The sequence below is a fragment of the Rattus norvegicus genome, chromosome Y (assembly GCF_036323735.1).
Source record: "Rattus norvegicus strain BN/NHsdMcwi chromosome Y, GRCr8, whole genome shotgun sequence".
Classification (NCBI taxonomy): Eukaryota; Metazoa; Chordata; class Mammalia; order Rodentia; family Muridae; genus Rattus; species Rattus norvegicus.
Window position 1 is genome coordinate 4,618,525 of NC_086040.1, and position 20,949 is coordinate 4,639,473.

General features: G+C 38.1%; 1 long non-coding RNA gene across 3 annotated transcripts; it reads left to right on the plus strand.

The window, feature by feature from the left end:
* The first annotated feature begins 10,332 nt into the window (after positions 1-10,332).
* LOC134484470 (uncharacterized) lies at positions 10,333-17,854 on the plus strand. 3 transcript variants are annotated; one of them, XR_010061931.1, is made up of 3 exons: positions 10,333-10,736; positions 13,252-13,392; positions 17,235-17,854. It is a non-coding gene; the product is annotated as an uncharacterized LOC134484470 (long non-coding RNA). The 3 variants fall into 3 exon arrangements; XR_010061930.1 differs by having other exon boundaries at positions 10,341-10,725; XR_010061932.1 differs by lacking the exon at positions 13,252-13,392 and having other exon boundaries at positions 10,333-10,725.
* The last annotated feature ends 3,095 nt before the right edge of the window (positions 17,855-20,949 follow it).

A 20,949-nucleotide genomic window follows, 5' to 3' on the forward strand; every position in this document is an offset into this window, starting at 1 on the left:
TTAGAATCCACAAATGACAATGCCAAAGAGACTCCCTCCTGTTCTTATGAAACTAGTAATTTTGAGGTGTCCCTGGACCTGAAGCCATTCCTTTCCCTGCCCATCCAAATGAATGTCATGTTTTGTCTGAAGAAAGAACCATGATAAAATATCCAAAACCCGCAAGTCTGCCACTGCGAAAACAGGATGGTAGTTATTGGAGAACTGATATCTAATGGGACTACAGAACCGCATTCTATTGTCCATGTTGTCCTTTGCTTTACTGATGTCTCATAATTTTTTGATGAAATAAGGATTTGGGAGTTTATCATTTGAAGTAGGTACAGAGTATTTACACTGTTATATTCATTGTATAGCTGTGCCAACTTTGTTGCCAAAATCATTGCAAAAAAATTGGAAAGGAAAACAGAATTTTTGAGTACACATTCAGGAATATTATAAAGTCCCCTATCATGGAATGTACTATAAGAAAATGTAATACAATATTCATTCAATTAATAGGTCTATAGGGAAAATACGTGCCCTTGGGAAACAGAGAAAAACTAGGAAATTGAACTGTACGTCACAGTGATGGACCTGGGAATAAAATTATTATCCAGAAGAATCTCCTCCACTCCATGTTCCTAGATCTTTTCTACCCATACCAAGCCCATTTCTTTCTCCATTCAGAGTATGTAACCAATAATGAAGAAAAGAGATCTCTCTAGCTTTAGTATGTAAAGGTTTCTACTGTGTCACAGGAGACTCTCCTGTAAAGTGCACCCTCGAATCTGGTCAATGTAATAAAGCAATTCAGCAGGTAGGCCATTGCAATTCCCAGTGATATCATCATTAGGCACTCCCTGAAAAATCTCTTGTATCCTGCAGAGACCTAGCTTCTTTTGTGATGTTACGAGTGTTATCCTGACTGCAATTGAATTGCAGATATTCCTTCAGTACCTCTAGGGTTTACTAATTGGCTCCTCATTCAGAGTAAAGAGCCATTTGGGAGGGAGAACAAAGAGGAAGATGATATCAGAGATGGGGAAAAGGAAGCTGAGCTTCTATCTTTGTATAAAAAAAGGAAGAAATACGTTGTCTATGGGAAACCTCGGTGAGTCCTGCATAGGGGTTGACTGGATTGGCTGAAGAGGTAGTCTTGATCTGAGCCTTTCACATATGGTTGTCAGGAGTTGGGAGCCTCTCAGAAGCATCTGGACTTCTCTGCTCTTTATGGTTCCTGGAAGTCTGAGAGCCTATACCATTAATTTCTTATAAAATCCAAGAGTTAGGAAGGGCATAGTTGTTTACCTGAGAGGTCATGTCATGACTCTTATTCTTTTTGTCACAGAAGAAAATTTTCTAAGTAGGAAGGAAAAAACAGGTGTTGTGTCCTCACCTCAGAGTAAACTTCTCCAGGATTTGGATTCATTTAGTGCAGTTTGTGTCGGAAACTGTTATCTGGGATAGAGAAATGATCCTAGTAGACACTTCATTGTCTCTGCCTTTTCACTACTATTACTCTGACTACCATTCCCTGTCAGTGACTTTTTAGATTTCTGAATCAATAGGTGTGATTAGTTGGTTGTGCTCTTTTCTTTAATTCTTTCATTTTTTTTTATTTTTTACCATATTTTATTCCTTATTATTGATTTGATATTTCTATATTTATATTCAAATGTTATTTCCTTTCCCAATTTCCTGCCCATAAGATCCCTAACCATGATGCTGGTCTTGTTCTACTATGCCTCTTACTGCCCCTTTACGTACCATTGACCTGTGAGTCTAACCCAGCGAGAACAAATGGGTTGTCCTTCCATTGATGCTTAAGAAGGACATACTTTGCCACATATGCATTTCCAGCCATAGTTCTGTCCATTTACCTACTTTGAATATCGGTTTAGTACCAGAAAGCACTGATTCATTTGCAGTGTTTTTCATATGTGATTAAAGCCCCTTCACCTCTTGTAATACTTTCTCAAAATCTACCAACAAGAGGTCCATTTTAAGTTCACTGGTTTGCCACTAACACTCACTTCTGTGTTTGACGTGTGTGTCTCATATCTGGTTCCTGGCAGAATGCACTTCTTAGCTTCATCAATCTTATCTAGTTTTGGTGGCATATATATATATATATATATATATATATATATATATATATATATATATACATATATATACACACACACACACAAACACACACGCTATGATGGCTCACTCAGTGATGAAGTAAGGTGGAATTTTAACATCGATTCTTTGCAACTAGTTCAAGAATGTAGAATCCACAAATGAAAATGCGAAATAGACTCCCTCCTGTTCTTATGAACCTACTGAAGTTCAGGGTTCCCTGGATTTCAGTCATTCCTCTCCCTTCCCGTCCTCCTGAATCTTTTGTTTGGTCTGAAGAAAGAATCATGGTAAAGCATCCAAAACCCTCAAATGTGTCCCTGGGACACTGGAAGATTGATACTGTAGTACTGATATCAAAAAGGTCTAGAGAAACAAATTCGATACTCCATGTGATCCTATGCTTTACTGATGTCTGAAAATTTTTGAAAAAAATAAGGATTTTGGAGTTTATTATTTGAAGTAGGTAAACAATATTTACACTGTTATACTCACTCTGTACCTGGGCCCCTTTTTTGCCATAATCATTGCAAAAAAAATTGAATGGAATACAATTTTTGAGTATACATTCAGCAATATATATAATGTCCCCTACCAAGGAATTTAGAAAAAAATTAATACAATATTTCATCAATTGAAGGTCTGTAGGGAAAATACTTGCCTTTGAGAAACAGAGAAAACCTAGGAAATTGAAATATATGTCACAGGAATGGACTTGGGGATAACATTTTTATCCAGAAGAATCTCCTCCGCTCCATGTTCCTAGACCTTTTCTACCCATGCCAAGCCCCTGACTAACTTTCTCCATTCAGAGCATGAAACCACTAATGAAGCAAAGAGAAGTATCTAGCTTTAGAGAGATGGAGTACGTAAAGGTTTCAACTGTGTCACAGTAGACACTCCTGGAAAAGACACTCTCTGTTCAATGTAAGGAAAGCTGTTTAGCAGGTAGGCCATGGCAGCTCTCAGTGACATCATCATTAGGCCCTGCCTGAAAAATCTCATTTATCCTAGAGGGGCCTAGTTTCATCTGTGATGTCACATGTGTTGTCCAGACTGCAATTGCCTTTCAGATATTCCTTCAGTACATCTAGGGTTTACTAATTGGCCTCTAATTCAGGGTAAACAGCCATTAGGGAGTGAGAAGAAAGAGGGTAAAGAGAACAGTGATGGGGAGAAAGAAGTTGGTCTTCTGTATTTGTATGAAAAAGGAAGATATACTTGGTCCATTGGAAAACTCAGTGAGCCCTGGTTAGGGGTTTAGTGGGTTTGCTGAAGAGATATCCTTTATCTGAGCTTTCAACATATGGGAATCAGGAACTGAAATCCTCCCAGAAGCATCTGTACATCCCTGCTTGTTATTGTTCCTTGAAGTCAGAGAGTTTATATCATTAATTTCTTTATTCCAAAAGCCAGGTGTTGGAAAGGACCCAGTTGTTTCCTGAGAGCTCATGGCTTTTATATTTTTTCCCAGAAGAGAAAGGTCCTAAGGAAGAAGGGAAAGAAAAGTACTGTGTCCTCAGCTCAGAGTACATTCCTCCTTGCTCTGGATTCCTATAGTGCAGTTTGGGTGTGAGACTGATATCTGGGAGAGAGAAGTGATTCTATTTGTGAGACTTCATCATCTCAGTTTTTCCACGAGTATTACTCTGACTACCATTCCCTGACAGTTACCCTTTAGATTTGTGAGTCTATAGTTGTGATTAGCTGGCAGTTAACTTTTCTTTTTTTCTCTCATTTTTTTTTATTTTTTTAGCAATTTTTATTGCTTTTTCTAATTGGATATATTTATATTTACATTTCAAATGTTATTTCCTTTCCCAGGTTCCTGTGCATGAGATCCCTAAACAGTCCCTCTAACCTTCTTCTATAACCCCCTTCCTGCACCTTGACATTCCCTTGAACTGGGTTGAAAACCTAGGGAGGACCAAGGGCTTCTCCTTCCATTGGGGCCCAACAAGGTCATCCTCTGCTACGTATGAAGTTGGAGACATAGGACTCTCCATACACAGTCTTTGAATATTGGTTCAGTACCAGAAAGCTCTGCTTAGTTCAATTGTTGTTCTTATTGGGTTGAAAGTCCATTCAGCTCTTGTAATCATTTCTCAACATCTACAAACAAGAGGTCCATTTTCAGTTCCCTGGTTTGCCAGTAGCATTCACTTCTGTGTTTGACATGCTCTAGCTGTTTCTCTCATGAAAGATCTATATCCAGTTCCTGGCATGCTCTTCTTAGCTTCAACAAACCTATGTAGTTTTGGTGCCTGGTATATCTATATCTATATCTATATCTATATCTATATCTATCTATATCTATATCTATATCTATCTATATCTGTATCTATATCTATATCTATATCTATATCTATATCTATATCTATATCTATATCTATATCTATATCTATATCTATATCTATATCTATATCTATATCTATATCTATATCTATACCTATATCATCTATATCTATACCTATATCATCTATATCTATATCTATATCTATATCTATATCTATATCTATATCTATATCTATATCATCTATATCTATCTATATATCTATCTATATCTATATCTATATCTATATCTATATCTATATCTATATCTATATCTATATCTATATCTATATCTATATCTATATCTATATCTATATCTATCTATATCTATATCATCATCTATATCTATCTATATCTATCTAATCTATATCTATATATCTATATATCTATATATCTATATATCTATATATCTATATATCTATATATCTATATATCTATATATCTATATATCTATATATCTATATATCTATATCTATATCTATATCTATATCTATATCTATATCTATATCTATATCTATATCTATATCTATATCTATATCTATATATCTATATATCTATATCTATATCTATATATCTATATCTATATCTATATATCTATATCTATCTATATCTCTATCTCTATCTCTATCTCTATCTCTATCTCTATCTCTATATCTATATCTATATCTATATCTATATCATCATCTATATCTTCTATATCTATCTAATCTATATCTATATATCTATATATCTATATATCTATATATCTATATATCTATATATCTATATCTATATATCTATATCTATATATATCTATATATATATATATATATATATATATATATAATTTATATTCTTTTGGTTTCTCATACAACTATGAATTTTGATGGAATATTAAATTGGATTCTGTGTAAATAGGTCAAGAATATAGGATCCACAAATGACAATGCCAAATAGACTCCCTCCTGTTCTTATAACCTATTGAAGTTGAGGTTTTACTGGACATCAAGCCCTACTTCTTGCTGCCCATCACCCAGAAACTGATGTTTGGCCTGAAGAAAGAATAATGGTGAAACATCCAAAACCCTCAAGTCTTGATCTGGGACCACAGGAAGGTTGATATTAGAGAACTGATATCTAATAGAACTACAAAACCACATTCTATAGTCCATGTCTTCCTTTGCTTAACTGATGTCTGGTAATTTATGGATAAAATAAGGATTTGGGAGTACATCATTTGGAGGAGGCACACAATATTTAAACTGTTATATTCACTCTATAGCTGGGCCCCGTTTGTAGCCAAATTCATTGCAAAAAATGAATTTTTTCAATACACATGCAGGAACATATATAATGTCCCCTATCAATGAATGTACAATCAGAAAATGTAGCACAATATTCACTCAATTAAAGGTATGTAGGGAAAATACTGGCACCTGGGAAACAGAGAATTGAACTTTATATCACAGGATTGGACCTGGGAATAAAATTAATCTCCAGAAGAATCTCCTTCTCTCCATGTTCCTAGATCTTTTTTACCCATGACAAGCCCTTGACTAACTTTCTTCATTCAGAGCATGTAACCACTAATGAACCAGAGAGAAGTCTCTAGCTTTAGAGAGATGTAGCATATAAAGGTTTCTACTGTGTCACAGGAAACACTCCAGGAAAGGGCACCCTTGAATCTGGTCAATGTAAGGAAATCTGTTCAGCAAGTTGGCCGTGGCAGTTCTCAGTGACATCATCATTAGGCCCTGCCTGAAAAATCTCTTGTATCCAGGAGAGCCCTAGCTTCTTCTGTGACATCGCAACTGTTGTCTTGACAGGAACTTCCCCTCAGATATTCCTTTCTTATATCTATGGTTTACTAATTGGCCACTAATTCAGAGTAAAGAGACATTTGGGAGGGAGAACAAAAAGGATTAAGAGATCAGAGATGTGGGGAAGGAAGCTGGCCTTCTTGGTATAAAATAAAAGAAGAAATATGTGGTTCTTGGGAAAATACCCTGGGAAGATGGCTTTAGTTCTTTTGTTCTCTAGGTGCACCGAACTCTTGGAGAAGTTGCTGAACATCCTACCGACCTTTGGGCAGATGGTAAAGTTTCTAGATACCAAATTTATATTTCAATGGTCATGGGGATTGTACGGCTGATGGTAAATGTTGGGATATATTGGGACAATATGGAATGTCCAGCATGACCTTGTAAGGATTCGCATCTTTCCACAATTCCTTCGTCATTTTGGAAAATTCCACGCCTTTGAGGTATTTGGCAGATGTTCTGGGTCTGCTTGTGGGTGTAAAGAAGGACTGTAAATCATTTGTGCACATTTGGAAGCTTGTGTACCATCTTCTGTAGTTTGGGGAAGATGGCTGATCTTCAGGAGATAAGGAAGTTCCCATAGCCTCCTGTGAAATTTGCGGAGGTCCTATGCATTCTTTTGCACAAATGGAATCCAAGGAATCCCTTTCTTCAGATGTTGAGGATGCTACAGACACTGCTGTTTGCATATCATGTTCCCCTACTGCTCTTTCACATATGGTTGGATCCATAATGATATCTACAGATGGAATATGTCCAAGAAAATCCTCTGTATGTGTGTCACTTTCACAAGCCATTTCTAAAGATGTGGCTGTGGATAGATCGCCTTTAGTAGATGTTTCTCATCCCACAGTTTCTTTATGAGATAGAGTACCACTCAGAGAATCCTGCATAGTTTTGGGAAATTCTAGCATCTCTGATGTATATGTGGAAAATTTTGGTGCCCCTTCTTTTGGACAGAATGACCTGGAGTACCCTAAATAGGTAGGGAATGTTTTATCTTCATTGCACATTGTATCAATATGGATTTTCCATGGCTCATTGACTGTCTGTTGTGATAAACTTGGCTCTTTTGGGCCTAATGACAAGGCAGGAGGATCCTTATGGGTGGTAGAGCATATTTGAATAATTCACTGTTGTATAGGGACATTGGAAGCACTGGGGATGATGGTGAGGGTGCTAGATCACATTTGTTATGTGCAGAAGGCACAAGAGTTCCTTCGGTGGACTCAGAATTTTCTACCACATCTTGTGTGGGTGTGAAACTCTCAAGAGCCCCTTCTGAAGCTGGCAATGGTCCTTGATCTAATGATGTACATCCAGAAAGTTTTGTCTCTGCTTGGGCTGTTTTGTATGTTATGAGGTTGACTTGGGGATTTGTGACTGTATTTTGTCCCCCTTGGACCATAAGTGATGATTGAAGCCCATTTTTGATAGTGGAGGACTTTGAAGGTCCTCTTGGTTTAACATGGAATTTCTGAAATCCCCTTTGTCAGCAGAATCAGTTTTCAAACTCATTTTACCCGAAGCAGATTGCATAAGGAACTTTGATGGAGATGGGGGACATCTTTGAGTGTCTTTGAGAATGGACATAGCTCTCTGCCCTGCTTTTTCAGTTGACGAAGTTATTAAAGTCTCCTGTGGAGAGGGGACAGGACTTAATCCATTTGTGGAATATGAGAAATCACTGAGATTACATTTCAGAGGGGTTATGCAGCCCTCTTTGTTTGAGGGGGCCTGTTGTATCTCCCGTTGACCAGAGGGGCTTGTACAACACACTTTGGAGGAGAATTGAAAAGACTGGAGACATGTAGGATAGGGAATGAACATTTGAAACTCTTTAGGAAACACTGTAGGACAGAGAGCTGATCACCCAGAAGAGTGGGCAATACTGAGTTCTCAGGAAAGTAGAGGCTGCCACTTCTACCCACCTGTGCCCACATCCCTAGCCCAAGAGGAAACTTTATAGTGCCTTTGGACACATGAATATAGGAGCAGTAAAGCTGAAGGAGCCCTGCAGTTCAAACTGCACCTGGATCTGAACTGGTCCAAACTGCATCCTACACCAATTCTTGTGTGGGGTGTGGAAAGCTTAGACAATAAGAGGGGCAGAAACCCCTGAGAACTGTGCTCACATTACTGACTCAAGAAAAAAAAACACCAAGTTCCATCTGGCCTCCTGTGCATAGGGACCTAGGAGCTGTAGGGGCAGAACATTTCTGGTTGCTGCCCTCATGGAGAGCTGAAAGTCAGCCTGAGGAGTGACTTCAGGCCTGAAACCAGAGGTAAAACCAACTTTTCTGCTCTAAGTGTCCTGCCTGATGGACTCAGGACAGGCAAAGGTAGAATTTCCATTGGGACCGGGCACTTCCAGTTTCTAGTTGTCACCTGAACCTCGCTGATCCTGGCCCAGAATTCCATGCTCCTAGATGCTGTGTGAGAGAGCATAAATATATAAATCCTTTAAGAAAATACAGGACACCAGAAGTAAACAACTAGAATCCCTTACAGAGGAAACACAAAAATACCTTAAAGAACTACTGGAAAAAAAAAAAAAACAAACAGGAGAAGGGAATGAACAAAACCATCCAGGAGTTAAAAATGGAAATAGAAATCAAAAATAAAACAAATCCTGACAGTCTGCGTGAGGATGGTTAGCTTATCCATGACTAACACACACACACACACACACACACACACACACACACCACACATGCATACACATGCACACACACACAGACACACACACACACCACACACGCATACACATGCACACACACAGACACACACACAGACACACACACAGACACACACACACAAACACACACACAGACACACACACACAAACACACACACACACACACATCTCTGATGTCTGCTTCTTAGAGTGTCAAGGAGCACACCAGTTGTGAAAGGATGAAGTGGACCCTGGAACCAGTCAGTCATCAGAATGTTGGTCTGCCTGCAAGTGAGTTAAGGGTTCCTCCAAGGAATTCAGTGTCACAGTTCTTTTAGAAGATATTCAGGATGCGCTGTGTGCATATATTTGACTCAGGGTGAACAAGGGCTACACAAACCTTGAGAGCAGGAATTAATTGGCATGCTCTACCTGCATCTCTCAGGAAAGTTTATATATATATATATATATATATATATATATATATATATATATATATATATATATATACATTTGGTGGCTCCTACAGCTCTGTGGTTAGGTGGAATTTTAGGATGGAATCTGTGCAACTAGGTCAAAAACGTAGAATCAGAAAAGGTCAATGGCAATCAAACTCCCTCCTTTTATTTTGAACCTATTGAAGTTGAGGTTTCTCTGGACATTAAGCCATTTCTTTCCTTACCATCCTGCTCAGTCTTGTGTTTGGCCTGAAGAAAGAATCATGGTAAAACCTCCAAAACCGTGAGGTCTGGCCCTGGGAACACAGGAAAGTAGATATTATAGAATTGATATCTAATCGAACTAGAGATCTGCATTCTCTATTCCATGATGTCCTTTACTTTACTGATGTCTCATAATTTTTGGGTAAAATTAGAATTTAGGAGTTTATCATTTGAATTATGTACATAATATTTACACTGTTATATTCACTCTATAGCTTGGCACGCTTTGTTGCTAATTAATTGCAAAAAATTGAGTTGCAAAACAGAATTTTTGAGTACACATTCAGTAATATCTATCTATATCTATATCTATATCTATATCTATATCTATATCTATATCTATCTATCTATCTATCTATCTATCTATCTATATATATATATATATATATATATATATATATATATATATATATATTTGTAAAGTCTCCTATAAAGGAAAGTACAATACGAAAATGAAATACAATATTAAATCATTAAAGGTCTATAGGGAAAATACTGGCCTTTGGGAAACAGAAAAAAACCTAGTAAATTGAAGTGTATGTCACAGGAATGGACCTGGGAATAGAATTATTATACAGAATAAACTTCTCCATCCCCATGTTCCCAGATCTTTACTACCTTTACAAGTGCCTGACTAACTTTCTCCATTCAGAGAAAGAAACCACTAATGAAGGAAAAAAGAAGTCTCTAGCTTTAGAGAGATGGAGTAAATAAAGGTTTCTCCTGTGTCATAGGAGACATAGATGGAAAAGGCACTCCAGAAACTGGTAAATGTAAGGAAAGCTGTTTAGAGTTAGGCCATGGCATTTCTCAAAGACATCATCATTAGGCCCTCCCTGAAAAGTCTCTAGCAACATGAAGATCCCTATCATCTTCTGTGATGTCACAAGTGTTGTTGTGATAGCAACTGCCTCTCAGATATTCCTTCGTACCTCTAGGGTTTACTAATTGGCCCCTCATTCAGAGTAAACAGCCATTTAAAAGGGAGAACAAAGAGGATGAAAAGATCAGATATGGGGAGAACGAAGGAAGCTGACCTTCTGTCTTGTTAAAAAAAAAGGAAGAAATTCATGGTCCTTGGTACAGCTCAGTGAGTACTTGGTAGGAATTTAGTGGGATTGCTAAAGACATAGCCCTTATCTGAGCTTCCAACCTATGGGAATAAGGAGCTGGGAGCCTCTCAGAAGCATGTGGACTTCCCTGTTATTATGGTTCCTGGAAATCAGAGTTTATATCATTCATTTCTTTATTCCAAATGCCAAGTGTTGGGAAGGGCACAGTAGTTTTTCTGAGAGCTCATGGCCTTTACTCTTATTAACTAGAAGAAAAAGGTCCTAAAGAAAAAGGGAGAGACAGGTATTGTGCCTTAGCTCAGAGTAAACTACTCCATGTTTTGGATATCTATAGTGCAGTCTGGGAAGCAGCAGTGCTATTAGTTGAGACTTCATCATCTCAGTCTTTGTACTAATATTTCCAATGACTACCACTTAACTTTTATGAGTCAATGGGTATGATTAGCTGTCAGTTTTCTCTTCTTTTATTTCTTTCATTTTTTTATGGAATGGTAACATGGATTCTGAGCAACTAGATCAAGAATGTAGAGTTCAGAAATGAGAATGCGAAATAGACAACCTCCTGTTCTTATGAACCTATTGACATTGAGGTTTCACTGGTCCTCAAGCCATTCTTCTTTCTGCTCATCCCCAGTATCTTATGTTTGGCCTTCCAGAGAGAATCATGGTAAAACATCCGACCCTCAAGTCTAGCAATGGGAGCACAGGAGGGTATATAGTGTAATACTGATATCAAATAGGACTAGAGAACTGAATTCTATAGTCATTTTGTCCTTTGCTTTGCTGAAAATGGAATTAGAAACAGAATTTTTGAGTACACATACAGGAATGTAAATAAAGTCTCTTATCAAGGAATGTACAATGAGTAAGTGAAATGCAATATTCATTCAATTAAAGACTGTAGGCAAAATACTGGCCTTTGGGAAATAGAGAAAAACCTGAGATATTGAACTGTAAGTCACAGGAATGAACCTGGGAATAAAATATTATCTAGAAGAATCACCTCCTCTCTATGTTCCTAAATCATTTCTAGCCATGCTTAAGCACCTGACTAACTTTGTCCATTCAGAGCATTAACCACTAGTGAAGCATAGAGAAGTCTCTAGCTTTACAGAGATGTAGTATGCAAATGTTTCCACTCTCATAGGAGACACTCCTGGAAAGGGCAAACTCAAATCTGGTCAATGTAAGGAAAGCTGTTTAGCAGGTAGACCATGGTGGTTCTCAGTGACATCATCATTAGGCCTCTCTGAAAAATCTCTTGTATCCTGGAGAGCCCTAGCTTCTACTGTGATGTCACAAGCGTCATGACTGCAACTGCCTCACAGATATTCCTTCAGTACCTCTAGGGTTTACTAATTGGCCTCTGATGTGAAGTAAGCAGCCATTTGGGAGGGAGAGCACAGACGATGAAGTGATCAGAAATGGGGAGTAGGAAGCTGGCCTTCTGTCCTTGTATAAAAAAAGGAAGAAATACGTTGTCAATGGGAAAGCTCCTTGAGCCTTGTGTAGGTGTTGAGTAGGTTCACTGAAGAGATAGCATTGATCTGACCTTTCCACATATGGGAATCATGAACAGGGAGCCTCTCAGAAGTATGTGGACTTCACTGCTTGTTATGTTTCTTGGAAGACAGATAGTTTACATAATTCTTTTCTTTATCCCAAAAGCCAGACTTTGGGAAGGGCACTATAGTTTTTCCTGAGAGCTCATAGATTTTATCCTTTTGTCAAGAAGGAAAAGGTCCTAAGGAAGAAAGGTAAGGCAAGTATTGCGTCCTCAGCACAGAGTAAACTCCTCCATGCATTGAATTCTAATAATGCAGTTCGTGTGTGGCACTGATATCTGGAACGGAGAAGTGCTTCTAGATGATACTACATCATATCACTCTTTTCACTAGTATTACTCTGACTACCATTCCCTGACAGTGACCCCTTAAAATATTGAGTCAATAGGTGTGATTGGCTGGCAGATTTCTTTTCTTTTATTTCTTTCATTTTTTTAAAAAAATTAACAAATTTTATTGCTTTTTTAATTGGATATTTCTAAATTTACATTGAAAATATTATTTCCTTTCCCAGTTTCCTGACTATAAGATCCATTACCACTCCCCTTACCCTTCTCTTATAAACCCCCTTACTGCCCCTGGACTTTCACTTGAACTGGGAGTCAAACCTAGCAAGGACCAAGGGTTCTCTTTCCATTGTTGCCCAACAAGGCCATCCTCTGTAACATGCAGTTGGAGCCTAGGTCTGTTCATGTAAATTCTTTGAATATTGGTCTACTTTGAATAAAGCTCTGTTTCATTGGCATTCTTGTTCTTATGGGGTTGAAAGCACCTTCACCTCTTTTAATCCTTTCTCAAAACATACCAACAAGAAGTCTGTTTTCTGTTCACTGGTTTGCCATTAGGGTTGATGTTGTGGTTTGCACTGAAGTTATCTGTGTTTGATCCTAATTCCACTGCCCCAAGATCAGCTGCATAGTCCTGTAATCAGAACACAGATTCCTTCACCAGAACTATCTCTCCATTGAATTTGTACAGTATATGTGAGTGGCAGGAACAGGATAGAAGGAGTGTTACCATGGGAGGAGAAGGAAGAATGGACGTGAGAGATGTTTGAAGGAAGAGGAGGAGACTAGATGGAAAAAGAGAGAAAGGAAGATGACAGAGTGAGAAGCCATGGTAGGTGAACTTAAGATTCTGTTCTGTGTATTTACAGGTCGTTATTAATGTTCCTAAAGGATGAATGGTACCCAGCTTTGTATATTTAAGTGAGCAATTATATCTAATCAACTGGATCAAAGATTATTGTGTTGTGTGTTTTTTATATGAGAATTTGAGTATAGGAATGTGTGTGGTGGCACGAAACACTGTGCATCTGAGTAATGGGTAGGTGTGTCTGCCAAGATATCTAGCAAAGAATTTCAGACACATCGGTGCCAGAGTTAGCAGGGTAAAAGAAAATTTTACTGTTTTATTTTTATGTTTTTACAGGAAGACATTCGCTTCTGTATGTAATATGCTCTAGCTGTGTCTCTCAGGATGGATATATATATATATATATATATATATATATATACATATACATATATACATATACATATACATATATATATATAAATATATAATAGTTCCTGGAAGAATGTACTTTTTAGCTTCATCAATCTTATCTAGCTCATATATATGATTTTGAAAAAAATATATTTATATATATAAATTATATATTTATATATGTGTATATATATATATATATATATATATATATATATATATATATTCTCCTTTGGGTGGCTCCTATCACTACGTGGATAGGCAGAATTTTCACATGGTTTCTTTGCAACTAAGTCAAGGATGTAGAATCCACAAAGGACAATGCCATGTAGACTCCCTCCTGTTCTTATGAACATATTGAAGTTGAGGATTCCCTGGACCTCAAGCCATTCCTCGCCCTGTCCTTTCTTTTCTATCTAATTATTCCTGAAGAATGAATCATGGTAAAACATCCACAATCGTCAAGTCTGGCCACGGGAACAAAGTAAGTTAGATAATGCAGGACTGATATCAAATGGGACTAGAGAACCGAATTCTATAGTCCATGTTGTCCTTTGCTTTACTGATGTCTGGTAATTTTGGGATAAAATAAGGATTTGGGACTTAATCATTTCAAGTAGGTACACAATATTTATACTGTTATACTCATTCTGTAGCCTGGCCACTTTTGTTGCCAAAATCATTTCAGAAAATGGAATTGGAAAACAAAATTTTTGAGTACACATTCAGTTATAGTTATAAAGTCATATATTGAGGAATGTACAATAAGAAAGTGAAATACAATATTAATTCAATTGAAGGTCTGTAAGGAAAAAAACTGGCCTTTGGGAAACAGAGAAAACCTACAAAATTGTACTGTATTTCACGGATTGTACCTGGGAATAAAATTAATATCCAGAAGAATCTCCTCCACTCCATGTTACAAGATCTTTTCTACCCATTCCAAGCCCTTGACTAACATTTTCCATTCAGAGCATGTAACCACTAATAGAGCAAAGAGAAGTCTCTAGTTTAGAGAGATGGAATACATAAAGGTTGCCACTGAATCTCAGGAGATATACCAGTAAAGGGCACCCTCAAATCTGGTCAATGTAAGGAAAGCTGTTTAGCAGGTAGCCCATGGCAGTTCTCACTGACATCATCACTAGGCCCTGCCTGAAAAATCTCTTGTAACCTGGAGAGCTTTATCTTCATCTGTGATGTCTCAAGTGTTGTCAAGTCTACATCTGCCTCTCGGGTATTCCTCCAGTACCCCTAGGGTTTAGTAATTGGCATCTAATTCAGAGTAAACCGCCATTTGGGAGTTGGAACAAAGAGGATGAAGAGATCAGAAATGGGGAGAAGAAAGCTGCCCTTCTGTCTTGGTCTAAAAAGAGGAAGAAATATGTGTGCTTGGGAAAGCCCAGTGATGCCTTGGTAGGGTTTGAGTGGTATTGCTGAACAGATAGCATTGATCTGACCTTTCCACATATGGGAATCAGGAACTGGGTTCCTATCTGAAGAATGTGGACTTCACTGTTCTTATGGTTCCTGTAATTCAGAGAATTTATATCATTCATTTCTTTATTCCAAAACCCATGTGATGGGAAGGACACAGTTGCTTTCCTCAGAGTGTATGGTCTTTATTCTTTTTGCCAAGAACAAAAAGGACCTAAGGAAGAAAGGACGGAAAAGCATTGTGTCCCTAGCTCAGAGTAAGCTCCTCCATGCTTTAGAAATCTTTTGTGCAGTTTGTGTCAGACACTGATATCTGGGAGAGAGAAGTGCTTCTACTTGAGACTTCACCATCTCACCTTTCCACTGTTATATCTAGATTTCTGAGTCAACAGCTGTGTTTAGCTGGCAGATTACTTTTCACTTATTTCTTATATTTTTTTATTTTTTACAAATTTTATTTGTTTTCTTAAACATGTAACATTCTATATTACATTTAAAATATTATTTCCTTTAAGAGTTATCTTCCATATGATCCCTAACGGGTCCCTCTCCACTTCTTCTATAAACCACCTTATTCTACCTTCACATTTCCTTTAACTGCAAGTCAAACAAAGGGAGGATCAAGGCCTTCTACTTCCATTGGTGCCCAACAAGACCATCCTCTGCCTCATATGCAGTTGGATGCATAGGTCTGTCCAAGTACTGTCTTTGAATATTGATTGGTTTAGTACCAGAAAGCTGTGGTTCATTGGCATTGTTGTTCTTATGGGGTTCAAAGCTCCTTCAGCTCTTGTTATCCTTTCTCAGAATCTACCAACAAGAGGTACATTTCAAGCCATTGCTTTGCCACTAGCATTCACTTCTTTATCTGACATGTTCTAGCTGTGTCTCTCAGAACATATCTCTATCTGTTTCCTGGCAGAATGCACTTCTTAGCTTCATTACTCTTATCTAGTTTTGGTGGCATATATATATATATATATATATATATATATAAATATATATATATATATATTTGCCTCCTAAAGCTATTTGGTTATGTGGTTAGGTGGAATGTTCGCATGAATTCTGTGCAACTAGGTCAATAATGTAGAATTTACAAATGACAATGTCAAATAGAATCCCTCCTGTACTTATGAAGGTATTGAAGTTGAGGTTTCACTGTTCCTCAAGCTTTTTTCACCCTGCCAACGCTTCTGTTTCTTATTTTTGGCCTTAAGAAAGAATCATGATAACACATATAAAACCTTCAAGTCTGGCCATGGGAATACAGGAAGGTAGTGTAGTACAGATATCAAATTTGACAAGAGAAATGAAATGTATAGTCCATGTGGACATTTGCTTTATTGATGTCTGGTAATCTTTGGATAAAATAAGGATTTGTGAGTTTATAATGTGAAGTAGGTATACAGTATTTACACTGTTATACTCACTCTATAGCTGGGCCCACTTCTTTGCCAAAATCATTGCAGAAAATGGAATAGGAAAACAGAATTTATGAGTACACATTCAGGAATATTTATAAAGTCCACTATCAAGTAATGTACAATAAGAAAGTGAATATAATTTTCATTTACCTAAAGGTCTGTAGGGAATATACTGGCCTTTACAAAACAGAGAAATCCTAGAAAATTGAACTGTATATCACAGGAATGGACCTGGGAATAAGTCCTGTTCTCCAAGTTCCTAGATCATTTCTACCCATGTCAGGACCCTGACTAACTTTCTCCATTCAGAGCATGTCACCACTATTGAATCAAAGAGCAGACTCTAGCTTTAGAGAGATAAAGTACATAAAGGTTTCTCCTGTGTCACATGAGACATACCTAGAAAAGGCACTTTTGAAACTGCTCAATGTAAGTTAAGCTGTTTAGATGTAGTCCAGTTACATCATCATTAGGCCCTCCATGAAAAATCTCTTGTATCCTGGATAGCCCTAGCTTCTCCTGTGATGTCACAAGTGTTGTCATGTCTGCAAATGCCTCTCATATATTCCTTCAGTACCTATACGTTTTACTAATTGTCCTCTATTTCAGAGCAAACAGCAATTTGGGAGCGAGAACAAAGAGGATGAAAAGCCCGGAGATGGAGAGAATGAAGATGGCCTTCTGTCTTGATATATAGAAAAGGAAGAAATATGTCGACCCTGGGAAATCTGACTGAGTCCTTGGTAGGAGTTGAGTAGGTACGTTGAAGAGATAGAATTAATCTGAGCCTTCCACCCATGGGATCAGAAGCTTGGAGCCTGTCAGAATCATCTGGAATTCCCTGCTTCTAGTGGTTCCTGTTAGTCAGGGAGTTTATATCATTAATATCTCCATCCGTGTCACACCTACCTCGTCCTGCAAGGAAGAAGCAACACCGTCGGATCCTTCTTACCACCCTTTATTGCAGGACCCCACCTCATTTTGCTGATACGGGGACCTCAAGCAGCAAGAGCGCTCGTCTTATATAGACAGCAGGCTGAGGGTATGCTAATTGTCCTTCAGGGATTGGCGGAGCAGTAATCACCTCATGAGCATGGTACTGCTCCCTCATTAGCGTATTGCTGGCCAACTGATGCCATGTGCAAAGCCTGCACATGCACAGTATCCTGGTTCACCACAGGAAGGCTCCCTACATCTCTCCCTTTTTTGTTTAATAAAATGACTCTTCTAGATCTGGGTGTCTTGTCAATCTTGTCATTGCTCCTGTCTTAGGTCATTCTCATGTAAACTCGGACATACCGGTCATAGGGTTACCCTATCCTCACAGGGCCCCATGTTATAGGTTGGTCCGAGCTAAAGGAATGTTGCCTGTCTCTGGATACTATGACTCCACATGACAGTGACAAAAATGATCTAGGGCAAACTGCATCAGCAATTGTCTTGATAGTCGCTCTGTTTTCATGGACCACTTTCAGAATATTCGAGATTTCTTTGCTCTGTTGAAAATGCTGAGAAAAGTTAGCTTGCAAAGGAATAATGCATAAACCTCTAAAGGAGAAAACGCATGACAGCTGTGTCATATGATACAGTGCTTCAATTTGTTCTTGAACTAAATCTATCCTTTGATATGCTAATAGAAAGCCAGATGCAAAATGGGTACATTGCTCACATTGGAGCTTTTATTATATTCAATATTGAAATGTGGCTCTACGCAACCAATCGCAGGGCAGGGAAGAGTTGTTAACAGTAAAACATAAGGTATGCGACAGAGAAAAGTTAATGGCAGCATACCGTTTGGGCATTTCTCCATCTGGAAACAGGGCACATCACACAAACAGGAGGTAGAGAAAAAGGTTGGCAAAATAGTAGAATTGCTATGAACTGGCATGGGTACGGGCCAGGATTTGACAATAGATCACAAGATGAATGAATCAACCTGGATTACCATTCCCAGTAATAGTAGGGTTTGTAGTCTCATATTCAGGAAGAGCAAAAGGCAATCTTTGAGTCAAGCGCTCAGATACCCAAATTGGATTTTCTTGATTCTGCGGAAAAACACAAACAGCTCCCCTAGATCTTGAAATCACAGAATCTGGGCCACGCCATTCATCAGTTAAGACATCCTTCCACTTTACTTCTGCATTTGTCATAGGTGTAGTAGCATCATGGCGATCCGCAACAGAGCAGCCATGTACATCCAAAATTAAGAAATTTAGAGTAAAAAGAGCTAAAGTAAGTTGTTCTATTGGTATTTGGCCGCTGCCAATTCCCTCTTTTTGTTTTTGTATAAGCTCTTTTAAGGTACGATTTACCCTTTTCACAATTCCTTGACCCTGAGGCTTGTATGGTAATCCAGTAGTGTGGATTGTCTGGCAAAATGCCTGAAAGGACTTTGCTGTGTAGGCATGTGCATGGTCTGTCTTGAGACTATCAGGCTTTCCCCAGGCTGCCCATGCTTCTAAGCAATGACTAATGGCATTACGGGCCTTTTCACCAGTCCTCAGTGTAGCGTGTATAATACCGGAACAGGTATCAACAGAAACATGAGCATATTTTCAATTTCCATATTGAGATATGTGTGTGACATCCATCTGCCAAAGATTTAGTGGGATCAGAACACGAGGTTTATTCCCCACATGAGGAGGATGGTGAAACTGAACACATTTTTGGCAATGTAACACCACATCACGTGCTGTACCTCTAGAGATGTTAAATTTTTGTTGAAGAGTAAAGGCAGGAACATGGAACTTTTGATGAAATTGTCTAGTGAGATCAACCAGAGCAGCATGAAGCCAGAGCTAGTGCCTCGAGTACTAGCATCCACCAGGGTATTATTACTGGTCATGGGACCAGCCAAATTAGTATGGGCTCGAATATGTTGTGTGAAAATTTTATTTTTTCTGGCCCAAATCAAATTTTGTAATTCTAGAAGAATTTGACATACGGTATTACTCGACCGAATTGGCCCTGCAATTTCAATTGAGCGCACAGCATTAACTACATAAGCAGAGTCAGAAAGTAAATTAAAAGAATCATGAAATCTTTTAAAAACTTCCAATACAATTTTACATTCTGTAATTTGTGGGGTGCCTGGACTTTATTTAATTAAGACTGGTTGCTGGGGATTTAGCTCAGTGGTAGAGCGCTTACCTAGAAAGTGCAAGGCCCTGGGTTCGGTCCCCAGCTACGAAAAAATGAAGCAAAAAAAAAAAAGAATCAACCATATAGGCACGTACACCTGTTTTGGAGCCATCTGTATAAATATTTAACGCTCCAGACAAAAGCTCTGATGCAGTGACTTTTAGAAAAATCACTGGATGTTCAATGAAAAATTGTGGCAAACGATCCTTAGGATAATGATTGTCAAACTCTCCATCAAATCTACAGCATAATATGGCCCAATCATCTATCAAAGAACACAACGTTTCTATCTGAGCTGTTGTATATGGTACAATTATTTTCCTGGGTAAAATACGAAAATACTGAATACAAGATTTAATGCCTAAACAGCAAGCTGTGCAAAAGCAGAAGGGTAATATTCAAGGGTCTTATTAATCGCATCTCTTTCCACACCTCTGGGCAAAAGGAAGTAGCTTTTGTAGGCTTCACCATGCTTTTATGTTGAGGGTTATATGGAGGTCTGTTGGTATAACTGCTTTCTTGTCTAATTGTCTGCCTAGTTGCCACGTGCACTAGCATGTGGCCAGTCTGGATCATATCTCTCCCTCTCATACTGACCAGCCTCTTCCTCGAGATCAGCCTCATCATCTCAAAATCCAGTCTACAAAACACTGAGTCTATCCTTCATGCTACAAGGTTTGACTGCCAATTCCTACGTATGAACGCATGATGTTGCGGTCTCCAATACCTCAACAAAGAGACATTGCCTTAAAATCTTTTAGAAGCCTGGTTTCTAGGATAAGATTTCCATAAAAATATCATCCCAATTTAGACCTGTTTCCCTAGATTTGCTCCTGCCAAGTTTTGCTAGGATGACTCCATCAAAATTTATAAGTTTATGTCAACATTCTGTTACCAATGTTAGATTTTTAAAACCATATCCAATAACTTAAAAGCCAATAGTCCATATCCAAGGCATGTACAGAATATTTATACATTTAAAACCAATCAGAAACAAAATTGAAGTGGCTGCACAAACCTTAGCTACAGGTGCAAGACTCCAAGTGCCGATTGAAACTGCCTTTTTTAACAGAAGCACATTGACACCTGCTAAATCTCCTTGACACTAGGAATCCAAGAAGGCACACTCGATACAATTCTCAAGACAAAAGTTTATCTTTTGTTTGAATCTCCTGAATAAATT